This window comes from Anser anser (genome assembly GCF_964211835.1).
Source record: "Anser anser genome assembly, chromosome: 2".
Lineage (NCBI taxonomy): Eukaryota > Metazoa > Chordata > Aves > Anseriformes > Anatidae > Anser > Anser anser.
The window spans coordinates 120837973-120863178 of NC_139721.1; the positions used below are offsets into that span (position 1 = coordinate 120837973).

General features: G+C 38.1%; 1 long non-coding RNA gene across 1 annotated transcript in view; it reads left to right on the top strand.

Annotated features, from left to right (window-relative positions):
• Positions 1–24800, top strand: part of LOC310894330 — a 111478-nt gene extending 86678 nt beyond the window's left edge. The window contains exon 8 of the long non-coding RNA XR_014579813.1: positions 24761–24800. This is a non-coding gene — a long non-coding RNA (uncharacterized lncRNA). The remainder of the gene's footprint in view (positions 1–24760) is intronic.
• The last annotated feature ends 406 nt before the right edge of the window (positions 24801–25206 follow it).

The window sequence follows — 25206 nt, forward strand, 5'->3', positions numbered from 1 at the left end:
GTGGATTAGATAAAGCCAGTCAATGTTCTTTGCTTGTTGTAGCCTCAGAGGGAAGTTGCTAGTAGAAAAGATTTTTTCTGAAATACTCACAAGCTGAGTTATTGATTAATGCTAGATATCCACCTCTTCAGATGAAATCCCAATTTGCTTTGCCTGGTTACTAAGCAAAAATTGAATAAAAAGTCACTTTACTCAAATCTAGCTAAATAAATATTTTTAAAACTAAATTAATTGTGCTCCTATGCTATCTTTTTTTTTTTTTTGAGCTTTATGGCCAGCCAAGGATCGCCGTCGATAAGAAGACTATCCCTATTTAGATCAACTGGCAAACATAAAACCCATCTGTGTGTAGCTTAACAGGTGCCATTTTAGATCCATGGGGAGCAAAGCAAGCTTTGTACAGATGGACAGTCATTCATTGGACCTTTGCTAGCAACAGAATATTTTTTCAGCTATTGCCTACCTACAGGCTCAACATTTGAAATATCCAGTGAAAAACGTTTCTGGTGGAATATTTTCATGAGGCAAATAGTAGGAGGAAGTTGAGGAAATTCCATTAAAATTGTTGGCTTACATTCACTAACATTCCCATTTCGATCAAGAACTACAAATTCTGGCAAATGTCCTGGGTAGTCACAAGATGCTACCTGAAGGCTTTCATTACTAATAGGAATACTATTAAAGTTATACGTTTCATGGAAAGGAAGGGAGTTCCTTGGAAGAAGTTGTATAATTTGGAATGGAAAGTGGTAACTCCCAGCCAGTATGCCAGGTAGTGAGGGACTGTTGGGTCATCTCATCTATTCTTTTCTTTCGTTTCTGTGCTGGATAAAAATTACGATTTCTATTGTTGTTATAGTAAAGGCTAAAAAATTATTAAAGAAAAATATTTTTTAACCTCTGGGGTAAAACAAAAGTACCAACCTTTGCCAGTTTTGTGTTATTGTAATTTTTTATATTTTTTTTTATGCAATATCTGCAAAGACAGCATCCTGGCAATTTGGAAAAGAGAGATTTTGCATCTAGATCAACTAGATGCCACTTTCCATTCCAAATTATACTGTATGCTTTCCATACATTTTATGGAAATAGTACTTGCAGGTAAAGAAAAGGTCAAAGCTATATTTACAAAAAAAGAAAGCACATAAATATTTATATGTTGAAAGGATAGCAGTATTTTCTGTTATTTTGGTTAAAAGAAACCTCCCAAAGTATTTGGAGTACATATAGTATAACAAGTAGTTTACTAAAAATGAAATAATCTGTATATTATCAGCCTCCTGATATGGAACTCCTCATACAAAAATGCAACAATCTATTTAGTTTAATAAGCTTGATTGCAAGCCCATGGAGATGCACCCCAAATCAGAGTAGTCATAGCCTCAATGGATCATTTTTAAGTTCTGGTACTTCTCCTGATAGATAAACATTAACATTTCTCTCTTCTAACTTCAAACCTCGAGAATTTGCTGCTATGTTTTCACATTGTTATGAGGGTTGCTTTAAAGAAAAGGAAAACAGCAGATACCACAAACAGGACAGTGTGTGGAAATCACACAAAAAAAAGGAAAAATAGAAGTAGAAACACCTGCAGAAACCACTTTCTGCCCTTCCCTGGACACAACGGGATGCACTGTAACAGACAACCATAACTGTGGATTTCCATAATAAGTATAACTAAAACAAACATAAAAGAAAACAAAACAAAGAACCCTAAAGATATATATTTTACACATTTTCCAAAAAGAAAAAAAAAATCAACTTTCCAGTTGTTTCCAAATATAAACAAAGAGGAAAATTAAACCACAGTAGAAAACAAAAAGGCAGTATATAGCTCTTATTTAGGATACAGGATTCATTCTCAGAAGAAAGCATTAAGGGTTAAGTTTTGAAAGTGCCCAGGAAGACATAGTTCTCATTAGCCTGTGAAGAGCTGCCTGTACTAAAGTCACTGCAGTCCAGTTACAGATGTGTTTGCATTAGGGTAGATTGTTAGATAGATATGTGCTTTCTCCCTGCTTTTTTCCAGGGTTTAAAAGAAGACCTTGATGAGAATTATAGCTGTTTATTCAGAACAGAAAAGGAAAAGAACAGGGAACAGGCTTCTTTATATGCCAGCAAGTCAGACCAAGAGGTAGAAAATATGGCACAACTAGAAGTATTAATATTATGTTTTAGAAAATTAACTTCTGAGAGTACCTGTAGAGGATGGAGCTATGGCTATCACGTTTCTGAAACTACCCCACTGGGCATTTCTAAACTTTAAGCATCCATTGCTCAGACATAGGATGGAAGAAGTTCAAATCAGCAATAAATCTACATTGTAACTACAACAGTCCAGTTTTGATGGTGTTAGCCATGATTTTTACTTATGGCCTTCTCTAAGGCATTCTAGCTTGCCAAGGATCATGCCTACAATGCAGATACAAAGTAAAGATGACTATGCACAAAAAGATATTTTCAGGTAGTTCTGTCTTCCTTATTACGAGGAAGAATGCAGCTTTAGATCAGTGTCAGAAAAAAAGAGACTCAAGAGACTGCTGGTCATCCACAGCTGACCATTGCAAAATACCTTTTGACATCAACACCAGAGAGTGGGGCCTCTGCTCTCATCCTGTTTTTAATGGCTACCTCTCCTGCTAGGAGTCCTCAGATTTCCCTTGTGTCCTGGTGAGCATCAGCCACGCAGTCCCATATTCCTTTTTCTTTGCTGTTTGACGGTCAGCTATACACCACCATGCATGTACTGGGGGGAGGCCTTTCTCATGCCCCCTCCCCAGCCCCCCAGGCAGGTGTGAGAGAGCCCTGATTTGCTGAAGGCTTCTCTTAACCATCCTCTTCTTTCCAAAGCTTGCTCTGCTTCCTTTTCCTTTAGAGACCATATGAGCCTTTCTCAATATGTTCCATTGTATTTTATATCTAAGTTCACTGCTTATATTGCATTGTGAGTTCATTCATTTTCTTTGAGCTTGCTAAGTGCAGCTAGTCTGTGCATGGCTCATTGAATTATTTCTAAGCAGCTACAGCCAAACCTCAGCCAGAAGCCCCTGCTGAAGAAGTGGCATTTTTCTTGCTTGCATTCTGTGAATAAGGAAAGTAATCATATTTGTGTAATTCATGCTTCAAGTTCATCCAATAAAAAAGGAGATTCTTCAACCTGTTGTGTTTTTTTTTTTTATCCTCCAAGTGTGAAAATTAGATTTATCAGTTATTAACTTGTTTATTTTTTTAAGGTATCTAGCTTTGTGTCACTGTTGATTTCAGTATTTGCAAACTGGCTTTGTCATTTTATTGATAGCACTTGAGTGAAGAACTCTCTGATAATATATGCAAACTCACAGCTCTCAACAAGCTTTACAGCTCCGTTAATGAGGGGATTAACAAGAGCACTGCAATGTATTTAACCTGCGGCACTAGCTCTGTTTCAATAAGATTTCAACAGCCTATTAAATGGAGTGGGGGCTCAATTAACCCAGACAAAGGCCACTCTACAGAACATGGCAGGGAGGACCACAGTTAGCATCTGCCTAAGCAGCTTGTTCTGAGCTGGAAATAAAGAGGGTGACATGTTCTCGCCCCGAGCTATGATATAACTGAAATGGTGATTCTAGTTCATCTGGGCTGACTGAATAGGTGACGGCATTGAAACCCACCACTATCTCGCCATATGACAGTTTGTAAAATCAGAGTGCACTCAACGGTCACCCCAGAGCCTCCTGCGTGATAGGATGGAGGTATTGTTTGGAGCTTGGTGGGAGCTTTCGCTACCGCAAGGCTGCAGTGTTACGTTTGGACAGTCGGGGAGCATCACGTCAGTAGATCTTTTGGGGAATGTTATGTTTTAACAGTCTCCTGCTGGAGAGGGATTGGGCATAGAGGTGTTGTTGGTCTTTGTGTAACCTGATATTTCATTGGGGGTTAGTATACAAACTGAACAATGATACATAAGCAGGGTGGGAGAGAAACATAATTGAAAAAAAAAATGCAAATACAATAATAATATACATATGCTTCTCACTAAGTTTTGCTTAAATTTCATGAGTCTGTTTTAAAAGGTGCTACTGACACTTCTAGTTAGAATTGTGCTGAAAATGCTTTACTGGTTAAAGATCTATTTTTCCCCCTCGATCAGGGTAAGAGAAGGAATGCTTTTTGCTGTACCTGGGACAGAAACAAGCTGATTTATGAATACCGAGTATTATTCTATTTGGTAAATCTTGGTTTAGGTTTCTCAATAGATAATGTTACAAACCACAGATTTTATCAAGTAGTAGTCACTGATGAAAGAAGGTACAAACAGCATTAAGGTGTCATTATGGTGCCCTGGTGAAAGAATCTAGAAGCATAGTGTCATAATGATGAAACTATTTGCAAGAGAATTGAAAATAATACTAAGTGGATTCTCTTTTCTATTGGATGAAGTAGAAAATAACAAAAATATTTAGTTAACCACCAATCAGTTGCAAAAATGCAACTATCTTGTAATTATCTACTGCAGACTACACCAGAGATACAACAACTAGCTAGGAAAGGACCATTTGTTCCTGGATTAAATGTTAAGTCTTTCAGAAAACATGTTACACATAGGTAGATTTTTTCCGTGTAGTGAACCTATGCGACAAGTCTGATCAAAAGGGTAAGATAGGTTTTTTGTTTGTTTTCATTTGCTCCTTTCATTAGGAGTGCTGTGTGTTCCTTAGAAGAGTATATGCTTGTGAATATACATAAAGCAATAGGCCTTCTGGTAGAGCTTGCCAGAACCTGATGACAAGGGCCAATAAAGATACCTGTGTTATCAGCAGAAATAGTTGAGGAGTACCAAAATAATTTGAAATAATTGTACTGACTTTGGAGAGTGCAAAGTTGAGTATGAAGTCCATGGCTAAGCTGAGGATAAAAGTATATGAAATTAACTTATCCATTTCTAGTTTGAACAATCCCAAATCTGTTTTTCATAGATATCAGGCCTGTGAATTTATCTACCTTGTATACAGTGAAAAATATGCATGCTACCTTTTCCCATGGCTGTTTATTCTAATGTTCTATATATTTGATCGTCTGTGAGATGCAAGCACGCAGAAACATAAGAATCCTTCCCTTTTCTGCAAGTCACTTCTGGTTTTTTGATTCTTGTGAAATCTCAGGTCTCAAGTCAAGACAGAAAACATCTGCATTTCTAATGTAGGGAAAAAAAAAAAAGACAACTTTTTGTATCCCCTCCAGAGATAATTAAGAAACACAAAAGAACAGAGACCCAATTACTTTTGCTTTGGGGTCAACTTTAAGTACTTCTGATTATCATAGTAAGGACACATGCTGCTAATTTTATACTTTTTTATGGAGAGTAATTTTCTTTGCTTGCATCTGAATGTTATTATGGTTTGAGGATGAAATAGGTGAATTACCATAGCAATGTATTGATTTCCAGCAGAGAAAAATAAAGGGAAGTTATTAAACGAACACCAGTTTTCTGTTAAGATGTATCTGCTTACTTTTTTAAGTCTTATCTGAGGTTGATAGGGCATTATCCCTTCTAAGCACATCTAACTAAACATGCCTCATCAGTAGAATACATACATTATTAAAAGCTCTAGATGCAATGTTTAGAAAAATAAAAGGAAAAATAAAACTAACAACAAATTATGTTGTTAAATAATGAGGAACTACATTCTGTTTTCAGCAAGTGTGTTATGTAGTTTCTGCAGACTTGTGCATATCTTACTACTGTTTGTTTGGATTCCTTGGGTCTTTGATTTGGAGAGGTCCCTGTTGTGCTGGGAATGGCACAAACATGTAGAAACTAGAATGAAATGATGGTGCATGGGTGATGGTATTTTCTAATTTCATTTTCCTATCCGATGTATTCCATCCCCAACAATGACAATAGCAGATACTGTCTGGGAACAGGATGCAAGCCTAGCTACTCGCTGTGGTCCGTTCCCTTTGTATTTCCACAGCATCCATAACTGCAGGATAAGGGATGTTAGAGAAAGCATCCCGTCTACTTATTTTAGTGTCTGCTTATGCACCTGTTGTCTGTGAATTTATCCATTCCTCTTTGAACCTTTTGATACCTTCTGCCTCCACAACATCCTGTAGCCATAGATTCCAGAAGCTCATTACAGTTTTTTTAAAAACAAAAAGAAGTACTTAAAAATACTTTTTAGAATAATCTCTTACTTGATGTGAAACAACCAGTTCAAATAGTGTAGGATTTGCTGAATAACTGCTCATCTTGCCCACTGTCAACATGAGCATCTAAACTCATCATTCAATGCTCACCCATCTGCTGTCCAGCTTGACAAGTCCCAACCCGTTCGGTCTCTCACAAAGGAGTAGCTCATTCTACTAAATTATTTTATTTGCTATTCTTCATACTTCCTCTAACTTTGCCACATCATTTTTAGGTATGGAGACTGGAACTGTGAACAGTACTTAAAGAAGGTCCACAGCTACAACATCTTGCCTATCACATGCACCTTTTTCTACTCATTCTTGCCTAGGAAATTTGGTCATTGAATGATAGCAATAGTTTAATCATAAGAAGACAATAAAACATTAGGCAAAGTGTTAGTTATAATAATAATTAAAAAATAAAATCTTAGTACATGTTGCTCTTGCTCCTCTTCAAAACCATTTTTTGTTATTAGGAAAAACATATGCACTATAAAAGCCACCCATAGATCTTTGCTTTCTGTTAGTGCCATGCTAGATATACTGGCTTCCAGCCAGGCCAAGTTAACTGGAACTCAATTAGCATCTTTAACACTTTTAGGCAGTTATTTTCTTTACTTTTATTGGCAAGTAATTCCCTGTGAATTGAGCTGCACAAGAATGAAGATGTATGGTAATTTCTTCAACTTATATATGGCATTTAGCAGAAGACAAAATCAGTGTGGTATTGGAAGTGATGTGTGAACAGAAAATGGATGAGTTTATGACAAATAATAATATTTCAGAATGTCAATAGTATAGAAACCAAATGAAGTTTGAATCAGAGGAATAGCCATTAGTCAATCAATCAGATTCACTGCTATGGAAAACTAGAAAGAGTTTGGCTTAAATTCCTGTCAAGGGTCAAAGAACAGAAACACACTGGAATGTGGACACTTGAATGAGCGGAGAAAAGAAAGAGGATGAAAGCAAAATGGAGGATGGTAGTTGAAGGGAAGTATGGAGGAAAAAAAAAAAAAACAGTAAATGAAAATATACCTCACAATCAATGTACACCCATGATTAACAGTTAAGTTTTGTGGAATCAAACCAACATTCCCTTATTTCTGGCCCTTCAGGTGAGAATTGTTTTCTACAAAGGATCACCAGACCTGGTGAGAGGTTAGATTGTGCAGCTTTTGCCGGTCACAGTAAACCGTGAGCTCAGGAAGAGACTGGGAAGTCTTTGAGCAAAGAAAATGAATATCTTTCTGGGATACTTGGACAGCTGCCAGCTCACGCATTAAGCTCTTTTTTCTTTTTTTTCTTTTCTTTTTCTTTCTTTTTTTTTTTTTTTTTTCCCAAACCAATTGTTCTGTTGTTTCAAGTGCAAATAGATTTCATCCTCTGCCTGGATTTCTTGTTTTTCACAAAATGAAATTGCCAGCCTAAACGTGTGTTTTGTTTTGTTTTGTTTTTTCCTATAACCTCCTGAAATATCATCATTTACCATGATGTAAGTCATAGAGGAAGAGAAAAATGACAGTTATCATTAAAGTGAAACTCAGATACTGAGGAATCACTGCTTGATCATGTTTTCTGTGCTTTTTTTGTTTATTAAACACTGTAGTTTACAATGAACATAATAGCTATTAATTATTAGTTAATAATCATAACACTGCAATCTGTTTCAAAGCTGAGTACTGCTAAATACTGTTAAATCAACAGTATTCATGTCTGCAGAGAGTTAAAGCTATTAGTCAATATGAAATCTGAAATTTTACTATTAATCATTCATATCCTGAAAAATATTTGCAACAGATGCCAAAGATGTTATTAGGTATGTGCCAGTAAAGCTTGTCTTGCTGATGGTTTTCAAATGTTGTAAATTACTTTATTATTTTCAGAAGGATATGCATATGAGAAAATGTGTGAATGATCTTGAATCTTTCAGCCAAGTAAGAAATACAGAAGTTGCTTTACTAAATCAGACCTGTGGTTAGAGCACATCCAGTATGACAATGAGTGACACTTAGATGGCTCTTACTCTCTAATCATTAAGTTTTGATTAACCAGGTTTAACATCCCTTCAAGGTTTTTGTAATTATTTATGGTGTATCTGGATTCTCTTGATATCCATTTAATAACTTCCAATCCCCTATTGAATCTTATTGTGTTCTTGTTTCCCTGGATTCCTGCAACATAGTTCTACAGTCCAAGCAGACTTTGCATGGAGAAAAAAAACAAACAAAAAAAAACTTGATTTTTTTTGAATTTTGGATATCTTAGTAAATGACTGTCTTTTCATCGTAGAGTAGAATTTTCGTTTACTATACATTCTATAAATACACTTGCACTTTTATTTTTATTTTTTCCTGGTTTCTCCTGTCACAAGGACCTGAATAATAGGACCTAGATAATTCCCTGTCTGCGAGTAAGGAGGATGAATGGATTAGGCTGAATGTGTCATGGTTGTTTCTGTCATTCTAATCAGATAATTTACATAGGATTTTATCAATCAGTATTGTAGTTATAGATAGTTTATGTTAATAGGACCTAGATCAGTGATCATTGACGACCTTTGTTTTTGTGCTTTTATTTGAGTTGAAAGAATAAAGATGGGAGAAAACCAAGAAATACGTTCTTCCTCTCAGCTTCAACAAACTATTTATGATCTTTTGTCCTCATTGAACCTTTATCCATTTTTTGTTAAGAAAGTTTTGAGTGTTTGAAAGCATGCAAATCCTGAATATTTATGAAGAGAGACATGAGGTCTGTTGTACTTATGATCACATAAGTGATTTTAATTCTTTTAGCCACATGTATTGAATGTGAGAATAGATGCTAGCCTATGTACATTCAAATTAATACCTTAATTAGGCTTTGGATTGTTGAGCATAGTAACAATAAAAATGAATAGCTTGCAGCTAACAATTACCTCAGGTAATCTGATGGCATGATGGTAAATTGGTCCACTGGTTTATAAAGTTTTATACACACATGTATAAACAGGTACATTGAAGACCTCTTTGTTTTTTAAATCCATAGATGGTGGTAACCATTCTGTAACAGTTATTGTGCACAGAAGCATAATAGGCCCAAGTCTCTTGGTCCCCTCTCATACTGTGAGGATCTGGTAGTGCCTTGTCAAGACCCAGTTACAGATGAAAAAACCCTGACTCTGTTCGCCTGAATCTAACTCCTGCAACGTTTTTATGTTGACCAACTCAACTGCAATATGACAAAGGGGGGAAAAAAAAGAACTGAGACAAGTAACAAAACAATGAAAAAGAGAGAAAGAAACAGCTGTAATGAAACTCTCATTTTGGCTTAATTGGTTTGCACTGTTAGTATTGTATACTGCTGCACTTTCTGGCTTTTCATGTTGCTTGCATCATTGGTGAAAAGTGGAATTTTATTTTTTCACAAGGGTATCCTACAGGCCAGATCTGTGCATGGGCTTTTAAGGAGCAAAATCTTAGCACTTATATTCTCACTGAGAAAATATGGCTGCTGCTTCTTAAATTTATGTAAAGTTCCTTGCCTAATGTAACAAGATTTTGTGAATAACTGTTATAAAGATCATTTGTATATGTAATGCTACCTCTAATCATTTATTTTCAGGGAGGATGGATTATAGTGCTTTAGATTGTCCGTTCAAGCTTACCAGAGTCCCTGCTCAGGCCTTCAGAAGCTGCTAACTGCCAGTGCAATATTGAGTGGAATGTCAGAAATTTAACTTGCAACTTCCTAAATTTGAGTAATCCTAAGTGCTGTTTTGAATTGGTTTTGAATTAGTTTTGACTTACATAGATGAATCTTCACCCCTTTTTACCAATGAACATCTGCACCTATAAACATCTCAGCAAGACACGGTTATCACTGATGCCAATGTGAAAACCAGTGGGGGGTTTAATACCCATGAGGGGAAGGGGGGAAGTTTGTATTTCACTTCAGCTCATATTAATACAGTCTCTCTCTCTCCTCCAAGACATTAAATTCTTCCCTGCAGAGGCAGGTGCTGGAGACAACCTCCACTTCATAGCCAAGCTTTTAGCTGAACACAAATCTCTGAAGATGAAATGCAACTTTGCTCTGTCTGCATTTTGCTAACTCAGTCCTTTCAGTCAGTTAAAAAGAAAGGAAGAAAAGAATCTCCTAAATATTTTTTTTGATTAAAATTGTTACCTGTATCAGTTTCTACTGAGTAGAAACTGTAGCATTAATTTGGCTCATCAGGAAACAAGTACAATTATAGAGTAAACAGTTATTTTTCTTTTGTATTCCTGACAACAGCATTGATAGACCAGCATGATCCTGAAAACAGTGAAATAGTGACCATAGCAATAGTTTTCATATCCCTTTAGCCCTATATAGTGAGGAAATGCAGATGGTATTTCTTTGCCATCAAGGGAAAAGAGACTAACACTTCATAATGTTAAGACAAGACTGTCAGACTCCACTGGAAATAATGAAGCTTGACAGTTCCTCGGTTAATACTGCAAGTACCGATCCTGTAAATTTCAATTAGCCCTGACAGCAGTAGGGTTTAACGTGATGTTTATGTGAAGTGGTATGTTGGTAGCTTTCCTTCACACTTACAAGGAAAAGGATCTCTTTATCTCTCCTCTTTCTCTCTCTCTCTCACACACACAGGGTAGGGTTCAGCCTTCATCCACTTTAAGTATCTCAGACTATATACTGTATACAAAATTAAGACTCTAGCTATTCAGAACATATTGGTCCAGCTTGGATGCCTAAAACTTGCCACAAAATATTCACATTTTAGCATCTAAAATTTTCACAGATTCTCCACTATCAGAGCTCTGTGGAGTTCTGCTGATGGCAAAGCATCAACCTGAGCCCCACCTTCCTGCTTAAACCTGGTGCTGATGTCTCACTACTGCTGACTTCTTCCCTAGGAGATGCAACTTCTACCATGAGTAGCTTTGCTGGTGAGACCAACCATGCTTTGTCCTTCCAGTTTCTTTCCCTGTGGTGTGAACCAGTCCAAGACCTGTGACACAGTGTGATCATAGCTGTGCAGCCACTTGGTTTAGATCACTATGGATGTCCACCCGAACTTCTATCAGCAAAACACATTTTTTCACTATATTTTCTATCAGTTCCAAGAATGAAATAAGCTTTTACAGGCAAGAAGCATTTTTTTAACTGTGTCTGTGCTAGCACTCATGCTGACATTAGCGATGCTGCACTAAAATCACACCTCTAACCAACTCAGTGCTACCCGCTGCTTTACCAGCAAAAGTTTCTAGTGCAGTCCTGCTGTCATGTAGTCCTCCATGTCAATTTGGTGCTAAATATAGGTGTTATGTGTGAAAATTTTGGCCTACCTACCGTGCTTAAGAGAAGTCAATGATAAACCTCAGTTTGGCCAAGGTTCCTCTAGCAAAGTGCAAACACATTACCGACAAAAACAATTCATATCTATGCTTTAAACAAGCACAGATACTATTTTTTTAAACAACTTGCAGATGCCGCAAACATAAAAGTGTGGGACAAACTGCACGTAGTGGGTTTAGACAGCATTGTGTAGTGTTCTTCCATCAGCAACTTCTTTGCTAGCTGTCAGGAGAGACATTTTGTGCATGCGATCACTGAGAGCCCGGCCTACTCTCTGCTCCCGCTGATGTTAGCAGGAGATGAAGGTTCAGAGTACATTGAACAAAGAAAAACTAGCTCTAGGACTACGTTCTCTTAATAGACCACAGATATTAAGGACAGCAAGAGCCTGAGACGGAACCAAATTTTCAAGTTACTTGCTACCACTGAAGCTGGCCTCTTGGCACCCTTTCCCTTCCCCTGTGCCAGCTCTGGTGTTCCTTTGATCCCATGCTGCAGTGACTGAGATCCCCGGACCAACAGAAAATTATGCGGCAAAAGAATCAACAGTTTAGCGCTTAATTTGTGAATCAAATTAGCTCCGGAGCTAGTGTCATGAAGTGGGACTGTGAGGCTGGGAGAGGTGATACAGGGGTGGGAGATGCTGGTAGTGGTGGAACAAGGGGGAAGCAGAGCTCTCCTTTTGAGTGTTGGCAAGTTATTAGTGCAGTGTGAGTTTCACCGATGTTTCCAGCAACTTTGTATGTGTCTGCTCAAATCTCATTTTGATATGTGATTTTATCATCCACAAAATCAGGGAGGAATGCATAACATTTTAAGAATACAATAAACCTAGTTTGTATTATGGGTGTTCTGACTTTTCCATAGGTCTTAGACACCAAATGCAGCTGTAGGTAGAAAGATTATTTGAGTTGTTCAACAATTTCTATTTTCATTTAACTGAAAAGTTTGCCATTTAAAAATTACTCTTGCATCAATGTAATATAATCAGGACGAGATATTGAAATTTAACAAATCCTGAAAAGTCACAAATGCAAAAAGGTAAGCATTTAAATCTGAAATAAACTGACATTAAAATAAAAACTAAGTTTAAGACTAGCATAGAACATTTTATCATTTCAATCAAGTCGGAAATGAGGGAAAATTAACCAAAATCACTACTTGCATGTGGAAACTATGAAAGAATTACATACTTCTAGTGGGAAGAAAAAAAAAAAACCAACTTGAATATTGATGTACATATTCATTATTGCATTTTGTGCGTGCTTTAATTTATCCTGTAGTCTGTCTGTCTTGTATCCTTCCTTTCTTCCTCTTCCCACCTCCCTTGTTACTTGTTAGGTGATTTACTTAACACTTTGCAAGTGCCTCTCCTGTGCTATGCAAATTCAATTTATCAGAGCTTTTCAGAACAGGTGTCCTCAAGAGAGGAAGTCTTTTTCTTCCTAGCCACACTTTCTCTATACAAGCAGCAAACTGCAGTAATTGTCTCAAGAATTTAGAGTCAGACAGTGAAGAAAGTCCTCCTTTTTTTGCCTTGTCTAGCAAATGTGCTGATTCACTACTGTCACTTATTTCAGAGCATTAGTTCCTCTTCAAAACCAACTCTGACAGTAAGAAAAGAGTGTGTTTTCCCTCACTGTTTGATTGAAGACTCATACTGCCCTCGCAGTCTTTAAGTTGAATCTCTTGTAAGAATTAAATTTTCAGAAGTACGCAGTTCTGTTGCAGCTTTGTTCTTCTGAATTAATGAAGGTTTTATAGGTAGCTTCAGTGGGACTAAATCACAGCAACAACGGGTATACTGCAAAACACAGTCCTGTATCTTGCATTTTTGTTGTTGTTTTCCTATGTCCCTCCCCAACCCCCCATTTCTACAGACAGCTTCCAGGAAGAGACAGCCATCAGACAACGAAGTTGTGTGATAGCGTGAGGGGAGTGTTGAGCTCAGAAAGAAGTTTCCCTCGCCTTGAGACATTTTATTCTTCCAGCCTGTCTTTCACCAGCATCATACTACCTTGCACTGCAAGTGTATTTGCATTTTTCTTCTGTGTTTGCACTTTAGCATCTCCTTACAGCATTGCATAAATGCATGGTAAAATAGCCTATGAAGGTTCCTGACTCAGAGAAGCTTAATCTTCCACCATCTGATCCCAAAGTGTACAGTGGGGCATCTCATGGGAAAGCAAAAAGCTGTTCTACTTCCTCAGGAGTTTTTGGCACATTATAACTTTAGATTCTACTGTGGCGTCACCTGGTTCCAAATTTTGGTACATGTGGATATTTGAACAGCATGGGATTTCATTGTTTTTCTCCTTTTCCATTCTTTTTCTTCAGTTGTTTCTTTTCACCTTTATTGTATGTCAAAAACAATGGAATAAAGATAAATGAAAAGCTAGTATGATGGAAATCGATTGCAAATTTTGCTGTTGAATGGAACTGAGTAAGGATTTCACTCTTTCCAATTCAGATACGTGTACCTATTTGTACATGTATATGTCTACCTAGAGAGCTGCCCACAGTATTCTTGGGTCCTCTGTAACCAGTGGTTTGTTTGTTTCCTTTTTTTTTTTATTTTTTTTTTTTGATTAGTGAGCTGCACTCAGAAAAGGAAGTAGAACTTTCTTATTAAACCTAGAAGTGCTGTTGATAACAGGGAACTTCTATCTTTGTACCATGGAAATGTTTTGTACATGTTGATATTACAGTGATCTTATTTGGTAATCTAGCTCTTACCTATTTGATAAGGTTGAACATGACATTCATATAAAAACATTGCATGCAGCACATTGTGGGGCTATTATGGAGAGCTAATGAGCACAGCTTGACATTCAACAGACAAAATTCAGAGATTTTGATCTGATCGCTTCTCTCAGCTTGTGCCACACTATGATAGTTTCCCTTGGCCAACCTAACACCATGCAGACAGTGATACCTTCTCTTCCACCCTTCACAACACAAATGCCATATGCTGCAACATTGGTTTGCTTTTACTGCAAGAACAATTTTGTACTAAATAGAGCTCACATGACGAAGACAAGCCTAGAATTTTTTTTTTGTATTGGATCATTTTGTTTAAATCTCTAGTAGCTCACAGAGCATGCATGCCCTCTCCCCAGATAATTTCAGGCACCTCGTAGTACCCTGGTAGTTAACCTCATGAGCAGTCCTTTTGTTTGTGTGACTCATGTTTAGAGGGTCCCATCAACTTAGGGACCCAAAAGTAGACGCTTAATACTGCTGCTTTGAGAATGCACCATACTGCAAAATACACATGGGTGTGCTTATCTTGACACAGTGCGAGTTTGATTCTGCAAAACAATGAAACTGTGATCTGATCCAAGCAGCTCTGTCCTAAGGCATGTGTGTTAATAACGTATTTGTTATCTACGTGTACGATGAAAGCTTCATTCTGTGAAAATGGCTAGACTGGAAGAGGGACATTGCAGACTACAGGATCTGGGTAGCTGATGGTTCTTCTCAGAGCTACCGTGAATGAGCAGCTTTGAAAAATCAGCTCAGATTTCCAGATTTGTGTGTGCACAAATTTAAGCATCAAAAACTAGAGATACTTGTGAAAATATGGACCTTGACTGTGCCATGTTTTTCATTGTGCTATCAGTCAATGGGAAAAACACATTTTACATACTGAAAAAGAAAGGACATGTTTACAAAGTCACAGCAACTTCTAAAAGTATTTGCTTATCATAACCACGTGAGCATTGAAAGTAAAAATTGGTTGCATTTTCTGTCAGTGATGGCCTCTACTAAGACACAAAAATTGAAAGTAACGTAACTTTAAGGCAGTGCAGCAGTTAAGCAAAATAGAAAGAAAGGTATGGGGAAATCTTGAGAATTCTTGAGAAGTGGGCTCTGATGATTTGCCTGAGATGATTAAAGACATTACTGACACAAATACCTGTTCTGCTCATTGACTGGAGTTCATATCTCCATTTGTAGGGGCCAGAAAGGAACTCTTGCTTGTACTTCAGCTCTCTAAGGCCTCATTTCTGCACAGGACTGCCAGCCCACCACTTCTGGGAATGGAGCAAACGGGAAAGATGAGGGGAAGATTGAGAGCTAGGTGAGAGCTATCAGGGAAAGAAATTAAAATGACTGCTGTCCTAAATCTGTCAGAAGACGAATAAACAAAAAATGTTGTGCTGTAAAGATGAACAAAAAAGGGTCTTAGTAATTTTCTTTCACTATACAGGGTCAGTATTCTTCAAAGTGTAAATGAGCAGTTTAACAGGGAGAATTAAATGAAAGAATGAATCCTGTAATACAACTTTATTTTTTTTTTACTTCAGCACAATCTCTTTTTATAGGTAACTGAATCACCAGGTAACTGAATCTCCAGGACTGTAATCAAAGTCTACTGGTAAGGAAACAAGTCGTAGGTGGTTTCTCTTGCATTCAGTAACTGCCAGCCTTATAGCAAAGAGAAAATGGTGCGACTGGGAAGTGGGGTGGTTGCTGTGCTGTCAGGCCCAGTTCTGGCCCTCCTGGCTGTAGAAGCACAGTGAGAGTCTGTAAATTACCATGGAAAGATCTCTGCAAGTGGAACACCTAAAATTGAGCAGAGTGCCATAGACTTCTGCTCCTGAACCACTATTCACTATCTGTCCATTGAGTTTGGTGGAAGTTTTACTGAAGTCAGGAAAGTGGAAACTGGCCCGGTCTGACTTCAGGGAATGTATCTAGCTTCACACCATTGCAATAATGCTGATATCCTTTGATTGACCTTCATAAAATCAGTCACATGGGAGTCTTGTAGAGTTAAGGCCAGTATTTTATTTTTTTTGATTCACTTTGAGTTCTCTTTTTACTACAACACAAGACATGATGAAGTGACAGGACTGTGTTTTCTCATTTATTAAAAAGAGTGGGAAGGAAGAACAGAAAAAGGGACAACAAAGACAGACACCTGCAACAGGCGACATTGTGTGGGATAGAAAAGTCATGTTAAATGAGGTTTCCCTAGTTATGTATTTGCTCAGGCTGGAATATTTTCTGTTACTTATTTTACCCATTTATATGCCTTTTGCTTGAGTTTCCAAACTGTGTGCATAGTAGGCGGTACAAAGACATATCTGTCTTGTAAAGCCAAGTCATAAGAGTGTATCCTCACACATCATTTCAATTAGGTGAGTTATTGTAAATGTTTGGTTGGTTGGTTGGTTGGTTGGTTAGTTTTATTTGTTTTTGTTTAAAATATCTGAATGAGGTTTTTCAATCCTCCCTTTCATCTTAGGAGGAGAGAGACAGAGTTACTGATATTATGAAAGCAATACTATATATTATATATAATTACAATTATAATAATATAATATATAATGATATTATATTAAATATAATGATATTTGGAGCCTTGAGAAGCTCCAAATAAGCATCCATTCTGTCCTTCTTAAACCTTCTGATGTTAGAGGGACTTAATGCTAAGACAAAAGGAAGGTCCCTTCGGCATAAAGGACTCAAGTTAATGTTTCTAATGTCTACAAGGCAACATTAAGCAGGGCAGGGAACACTACATTAAGCACCCCACTTCTGTAAGGTGGTCAATGCCCACTTTTGGCAGTAAACAACTGCCGGTTGGCCAGAGAAGTGATCACTGCATACATGCAGAGAAGCATCTGTGGCTTTTCAACATGCCCCAGACACTGGGGTTTCACAAAACACGTGGAGTAGAGGGCCCTGACCATGGAGAACATGTCTAAGAGTGCTGGAGTCCATGCATGCATCAGGACTGATTCGTGGAAAGCCAAAGGCATATTGAAAAGTGTTAGCTTTAATGAGCTAACCAGCAATGCCTGCATAGTAGGTCTCTCCCAGATATGATCATATTCCTATCACTTTCTTCGTGATGGACATTAGCAGGTGTGAGTGAGTTCATTTGATGAGTGAGTTCCAGTTTGACTATACTTGTCTGTGTTTGTTATTAACATCCAGGATTAGTGTTACTCTGGGGTACAGACAAAGTTTTAGTTGTCCTCTTAGCTCAAGTGATGGTTAGGATGCAATTAGTGAGCAAGTTGAGAGAATTGGAGGGAACATGTTTTTCCAGCAATGAGACAGCTAGATGATTTCACTTGTAAAAAACAATCTAGTATTCTTTAAAAATTAATTTTAAGAAGAATGGAAGTTCACAGGGAAGTAAAGCATCTAACTACTTAATTATTTGTTGAGGGAAAATAAGATGTTCTAGGGTACCTATTTTGTTATACAGCTGTTGACTACAACAAAAATTTAAGAACTATTCCTCTGACAGTAGTCTGTAGAGACAGTCTGAAGGAGGAAGAGCTGAGAATGGGTAAGAAAGTAAGTGACTTGGAGTTTCACAACGCTATGAAGTCTAAGCCTCACTTTATGTTGCAGAAAAGAACAGAGGAATCTGAGCACCAAGTTTAATTTAGGTAATCATCCAGACTGGGTGAAGAGGGTTAAAAAGGGTATAACCCCTTTTAAGAAATTTTATTTATGTAAGCTAAATAAAAATGCCTGTTATTTGGCAGTAAGTTTGTCCCATTTTCAAATGCTTGTCATTTTATGTCCTGATCTGTAAGTCCTGTTTCCAGACTGCAAACATGTTGATGCAAAAGTTCCTCCTGACACTATTCAGTCTTGCTTGTCCCAGTTTGTGCTGCATGGAAGAGACATTTTCCAGCACCTGTGTTCTCACTGGTGCCTTTAGCAAAGCCCTGCAGATGAACCATTAGAAATACATGCTGACCTTAACAAAGAAGGAGCCGACATACTTCACTCATAAAACTCAGAGAGCAATCAGATGGCATCCCAGTGACATTCATCACAGCTGCTGGCAACAGCCTTTAATTCATCTGGTATTTAACCAGGGTGAAATGCCCTGTAGCTATATCATGTTTGTTGGTGTTAGATGAACCCAGCTCATCGCCTGCTCACTAAAGTTCAGGATTTAACACCAATCCATGGTTTACAGGCAGTTCATCTCCCATACAAAATACTTGTCTCCTCTTTGTCCTTTATTATATTTTCTGTTCTCTGCAGCTTGTTTTCTAAACTCTCTTCTGCTCACCTCCAAAATCTAATTGAATAGTTTTGTCTTGACTTGAGAGCTTTGTTACATTTTGGCACTAGTCAGGTATGCAGCCCATCAGTGACATGATTTACAGGGAAATTTTCCAGCTTTCATCATTAAAAGGTAAGAATACTCAAGATGTGAAAAGCACAACTGCGTTTTTAAGGTTTAATACTTAATTTTTAAGTGATGTGGCTGTAGCAGCCTTTTAAAATGATGGATGGGAATGGTAGATAATTAAGAACAATAGTTCAAATAATGAATAGTTTTGCCTCACATACTCATTGACTGCTGAGTCTTTCAAGAAATTAGTTGGACTTATTTCAGTGTGATTCTGATCCAGAGAACTCATTGGAAGCTAATGCAGTTTTCTTTACTGGGGACTAGAACAAATTCAGTGGGTATTAAACAGGGCCAATTAAACATGGTTGAAATCCTATAGGAATATATCCCCCAATTTTGTGAGAATAATGTCATGCCCTAATGCATACAGGACTTGTTCTAGCTGAATGCTGTAATGCCAAAAAGTTGGAGAAGGAAAACTTTCTGGATGAAATCCTGGTTCCATTGAAATCTATTGAAATTCAAAAAGCTTGACTGAAGGTACACAGATCATTAGATCTTAGGTAATACTAAATTTGAGTACTTTTACAGCAATGGCAAGAGTTGGCTTCTATATTGAAGAGTGGAAATGTTCTCTTTTTTTCTTCCCAAGTAAAAGAATATTGAGATTGCCAGGTGATCACTTAAACCTAGGAATTTGATATATGTAAACAGAACATCAGGTACTGTGAGGTTTGTGTTAAATCTATAACAGATGACACAACTGAACATTGGTTAAATTTTGGAATTAATTTTGGTAAAGTGCCAAGACAGCATAAAGTGGATGATGAAGGACAGAGAAAAATCAAATATATCTTTGAAATGACATGATGCTCAACTTAAAATAGTTGACCAATTTGTACTTTATATAATTGAATTCCTTAAGATCACGCTCAATTTATTCCTAATAATCTACTGTGATAAATTTAGCATTTTGCCATTTTTGGATTAACAGCAAAATTGATTTTCACATTCTGTTTATTTTTAATAAATGCTTCTTATGTTGTCCAGCTAAGCATATTCCTTCTGGTGCTGGAGTTTTAAACCAAATTGCACCTTGACATTTCAAATGTGTCTTGTGGTTTACTCCATATGAATGTGTTTCAGGGACTCAGCTGAAACATCTCTGAGAACTGATAGAAGAAACATTCACAACTGCAAGCTATGGCCTTTAAATATCTTAATGCTATGTGCCCAAATTCCAGGAAATCTTAGAAACTTTTCTCTCTTGAAAGTGAATAGCTCTGTGTTTAAAACCTGAGGGAATTATTTATGTTCTTCTTGCTCACTGACAAAAATATCCACAAAGCAAATGGAGATGTGACTACAGAATATTCTATAGTTTATACATCATAGTAACTTTAACTTGCACAAGAAAGCACAGAGGACGTGCATCAGCTTCAGTGCAGATTGCCAACTTTGTTGCTGCTGGACACCCTGCTATTTAGTGTATGTGTATCTGCTTGTGGTGCTGTTACTTCCAACATAGACACATAACCATGTTTTAACAGCCTTGGTGCAAAGGGTGTGTTTTTGTGTTCATTGGTGCTGAGCATGTTGATAAGCAGATCACCTGACACTGCTGGAACATACATTCTCATTCTTAGGCTGAATTAACTGCAGAGCAAGTTAGAGACTTTATGTTATTCATGGGCATGCAGGACAAATTTCATACTGAGTACCCTGGAACTCCATGTATTGCTTTGTGGCTGCTTGCTGGGACAGTGTTGAGGGTAGTGAAAGTCCACTGGTTGGTTGATCTTTGTATACAGCAATATAACCGTGGCCAGGACAAGTAGTTTAGGAACTGCTACTTTAGAAGAGTTACTTACCTGAATAGACTCATTATCAGTAAAACTCCTGTGGTGTAAACGGCCACTCATATAGTGCTAAAGGCCCGGATTGACACCCCCAAGGTGAGTCAGTTGTCATCGGTGAAAGTGTCATCATTACCCTTACCTTCCCATCCATCCACCAGAGACTACATCCCAGAGCAGGAAGAGTAGAACAGAGTTTGTTCCTCAGCCTAATTCACAGCCTGCTGTATTAACCTACAGCAAAACCAAGGGTGGGTTGCACAAATATGACGGCCCCTCTTCTTAAGTGCCTTTGCAAATTTCTACTTGACCATTCTGGCATCCATGTGAGGGGGGTTGTAACCTCTGCTAGGAGGGCCAAACAGGCAGGATGGTGCAATAACTGTGGGGTAGCTGATCCACCGGAGATGGAGACCAAAACTCTCGGGCCTCAGCCCTTTATATAAAGCACTCTCTCTCCCCTGACAGGTCATTCACACATCCATAGTGGGGCAAAATGACACTGTTATAGGCAAGCTCTCTGAATCTATGGATTGGTGTGTTCAAATAGGCCTGGTGTGATGCCCACGCAAATTCATACTGAGTTATCAGATATGACTATTTAACATAGTGAATGTGGAACAGATAAAAGTTTATTTGCTGGTACCAATTCTCCACCGCCTGTGTGTTGACACTTCCCACACTCCAGTATTGGTATTTTATTAACATGATTTCTTCTCAGTCTTGTTGTTCTGAAATGACCCTTTTAAACCTAAGTAGGGCTGTCAGTGCATAAAAGAGTATGGAGAGCATCATGGGTTTGAAATACACATTCATTCTCATTTGTATATGATAGATGAACTCAGGATGAGAGAAAGACCTTAAAATATCGTTAAGTGCACATGTAAAAAGTATGTATAGAACATGTATCTAGGTATATGTGTTTCCTACAAACACAATATTACATATGAATATTCTGAAGGTGTCCTGTAAATAAAGGGATGTGAATGCAATGAAAGATGCTGTTTTCATGAAGATGAAAATGGCAGGTAAAGTTATGAGTGAAGCGAGAGGGAAAAAAAAACAAAAACTAAATGTCAAACCATCTGTCTGGAGTTTCTGAAGGTGTATTTTACATTTATACCAGAATTGGTGATGGAGTTTCATTTTTAGGAATGGGGGCACAGGATATTAAAAGGAGTTTGTATAGGTGGTTCATTGGAAGTTCATGCTAAGATCAACTCAACGATGGTCCTACTCCATCTCTGTGTGGAGAGGTAAATTTTCTGTGTTTGAAATACCAAGAGTTCTGGAGGAACTATTAGTTTGAAGGACCTTGCAAGGAATATCAACGGAAAAGATATCAGTACCTTTGTCATTCTTACTGTGATTATAGTCATAGTGTTAAGATGAATTAAGACAGTATTTTCCAGTAATTGCTTCTCTTCCATCACTTTTGAGCTTGACTGTTGTATTTGTTTTGAGTTTTCTTGGGTTTGCTTTTGAAAGCTCTCATTATTTGATGTCAAATAATTATTATTATTAATTTTTTTTAATATATCCAGGAGGGCAATTAAGCCAACTGTTAATTTCAGAATTCTTTACATAATCAATATGATGAATATTTTTGAATCTGTGGAAATCAGAATTATTTTGTAATCATATCTGAATAGGAAAATGTAGCTGCGTTCACACAGAATTAGGTTCAACTATTAACTCCAGTAGCAATTACTCTAAATAATACAATATAGCTAACAAGAAATGTGAATCATACAGCTTGCCTGAATTTGCAGTATTTGTATATGAAATGACAGGCATTTCTCCATGCAATGACAACAAAATATTTTGTCTATCAGTGAATCGTCTTTTTATTGTCTATTCTAAACGTTCACCAGAATATTTCTCTTTGTGCAAATTCCCTATCACTTTGCTGATCCTGGGCTCAGACAGTATTTGCATATGGTGTCTCCAGTAAATTAGATTATAACACTGCCAGCCCTTGCTGTGCAGTGCAACTCACTGCCGCCTTCGCCTCTCAAGGCCCTGGGACGTCAGCTCTGGGAGTCACTGAGCAGGCAGTGCTGTCGCTGCTGCCACATCAGCTCTGATCGAGTCTGATTCAGCCTGCTGCTACACAGTCACTTGAGGGGAACCTTGAGGGGATACCAAAGCAAAAACGCTTCTTGCATCTAGGATGAAGATTTCTATTTTGGACACAAGGATCTCTCCTTTCCTCCTGTGGGATTCTAAGCAAAGACCACTGCCTGTTATACCACCTGCTGGATGGAGCTGCTCTAGGGTATCATCTCCCCAAGTCCCCTTTTGTGCAGTTCTATTTTAAATCTGATATACTATATATATACAAGATATGTTCCCACAAAACAACAAAATCATGGGTGTAATTATAGATAAGCAACATTTTACTTCATGCAAAGTCAGCCGGCCAGATCATTCCAGGAAGCAATCTTTTTAACCAAGGTGTGGCACATGAATATATTTTGCCCAAATCCCAGGCTTTTGATGTCTCCTACATTCCTGCAAGATATCCTGCATTTCTTTCTACACTGGAATGCTGAGCTACGTCTCCAGACATCACCAACAGCACCAACCTACCAAGGCCAAAATGACCCAACAGAGCTGAAGCCAACACATGACAGCTGCTTCCTGGTATCAGACCTTGCAGATCTATAGGCTAAATTGTCAGTGGTCCAAATTTCCCAATTTTGGGGGCAATTTTCACCCCTGGAAATGTACCAGGTGTTGTGCCTTTAACAATGGCAGGCAGAAGAGTATGGTGAAAAGTCTGTTTGAAAATGAGTCATTTGTAAGGTGAAATTTCCAGGCTCTCCCCTTTGATTTGTGATTCAGTTAAAATATCAGGGCAAAGGAATTGGAGTTGATCATTCGGTTACCTTTTTTGTTTGGTGATAAACAAACTGGCATTTTTGACTTAACTGTTCAAAGTTTGTTCTTCCCGGATGGACGTGCCTCCAAGGATGGATATTTGTTGCCTTTGAGTTAGATTTTGCAATTGTCATCGGCTGAGTTCTTGATTACTGAAATCAAGAATGGCTCAGACCCTGTTTGCCTTATCTAAAAAGTGCAGGGCAGAGCGCAAGGTAAATGTTTCTTATGTTTCTTCTGCTGGCCTATCTCCATTGCAGGACAGGGAGGGGTCTGTTTGCCTCATCAGCCTGTGATCTGAGGGTTTGTTTTGCAAAGGAGAATGTGGGGATGGTTTCCTTGGGTTCCCAAGCCTGAGGCAATAGTGCTGGGAAACATGTAATTGGGGCCCATTCTTAATATTTGCAAAGTGGCTCTTCTTTTTGTTGTTATAAGCAAAGCCAGACATGCAGCAAGGCAAAAGTATGTCAAAAATAGGTGTTTTATATATAATTCACTGCATTAAAAACAAACAAACAAAACCAAATCCAGTCCAGTTCAACCTTTGTTTTATGTTGACATATTGTACTTGCTCTTCCTCTTCTCAAGATGACAGTCCTGGGATCTTGATGCCGACCTGTGGAAGATGGGTTCCCAGACACAGCATCTGGCTCCTTGTGTGAGTCCTCAGGCAGTCAGTTGTGTTGGTGGCCATGGAGTTGCCTCTGGCTCTGACATGTGGTTGCGTTAATCGCTTGATGGGCTCTGTGGCAGCTTTGCTCTTCTGAATGCTGCCTCATTCTGACTTCTCAATCTGAGTCAGTTTGCTCTTCTTGATTATTTTTATAGTGATTGTTCTCTTTAGGAGGTATTGCTCTTCCCTTCCAGTCTCTTGTATTCCTGAGGCTGGATGCAGTAAGAGCAATCCTGTAAACTGCATATACAACGTGCTGCTAGACACAGCCCTCCCCATTGTCCTGGTCCTGAGCTATCTGATAGACAGAGTAACTCTTAATTTTTTATTTATTTTTTTCCTTCACTTAGCAACTTGAAACATCATTGTTACATGTCTTTCTTGTCTGAGCAACTGAGAAAAACTACTTAAGGGAGTAAGGACATTAACATTGAAGATGTGGGGATTTGTTTGTGTGAGTAAAACAATAGGGATATAGGGGGTTGACTCCCAAAAAGGCTTGCATGGAAGGCCAGAGGAAGAAAGCACACACTGGGTGCTCTGTGCCCTGACTTCTGCTGATCCTCGTGTGGGAGTGGTGCATAGTCTGGATACTCCAGATAGATCCACACTGGCACAGAATTAAACACAGGCCTTCTCTTTAGTAATTGATATGCAACAGTTTTACTTGCTAATTAGATCAATGTTGATGATTTCTCTCTCTCTTATTGGCAGGCCCTAAACTGACCCAAGAACAGAAATTTTAATCCCCTTCGGCATCCAGCCTGAGTAATTTACCATAGATCAGAGCCTACAGCCATCAAAGCTGCAAGTGCACAAGGGGGGTATGTAACTCAATTACAGGAGGGAAAGCTATAGCTGTCTGAAACTGATGTGGAAATTGGGTATGGCTACTGCAAATCACTGTGGAATTATTCAAGCTGGTGTTAAACAAGCGGCAGGGCAAATTAGTCCTGCATTGAGCTGCATGCTGCTGTGCTTACACAGCTACTGGTGCCTAAGTTAACATGTTTAAATGCAGCACAGCTATCCCTTCATAACCCTGCATCCTGTTTGTAGCTATACCCAGTTGGAGACCAAGGAATAAAAACTGCTTAAAATAAGTTGTCTACATTTCTGCAAGTTTAGTGCCTTGTCTAAAAGCCTGGGAGCCAAATGTG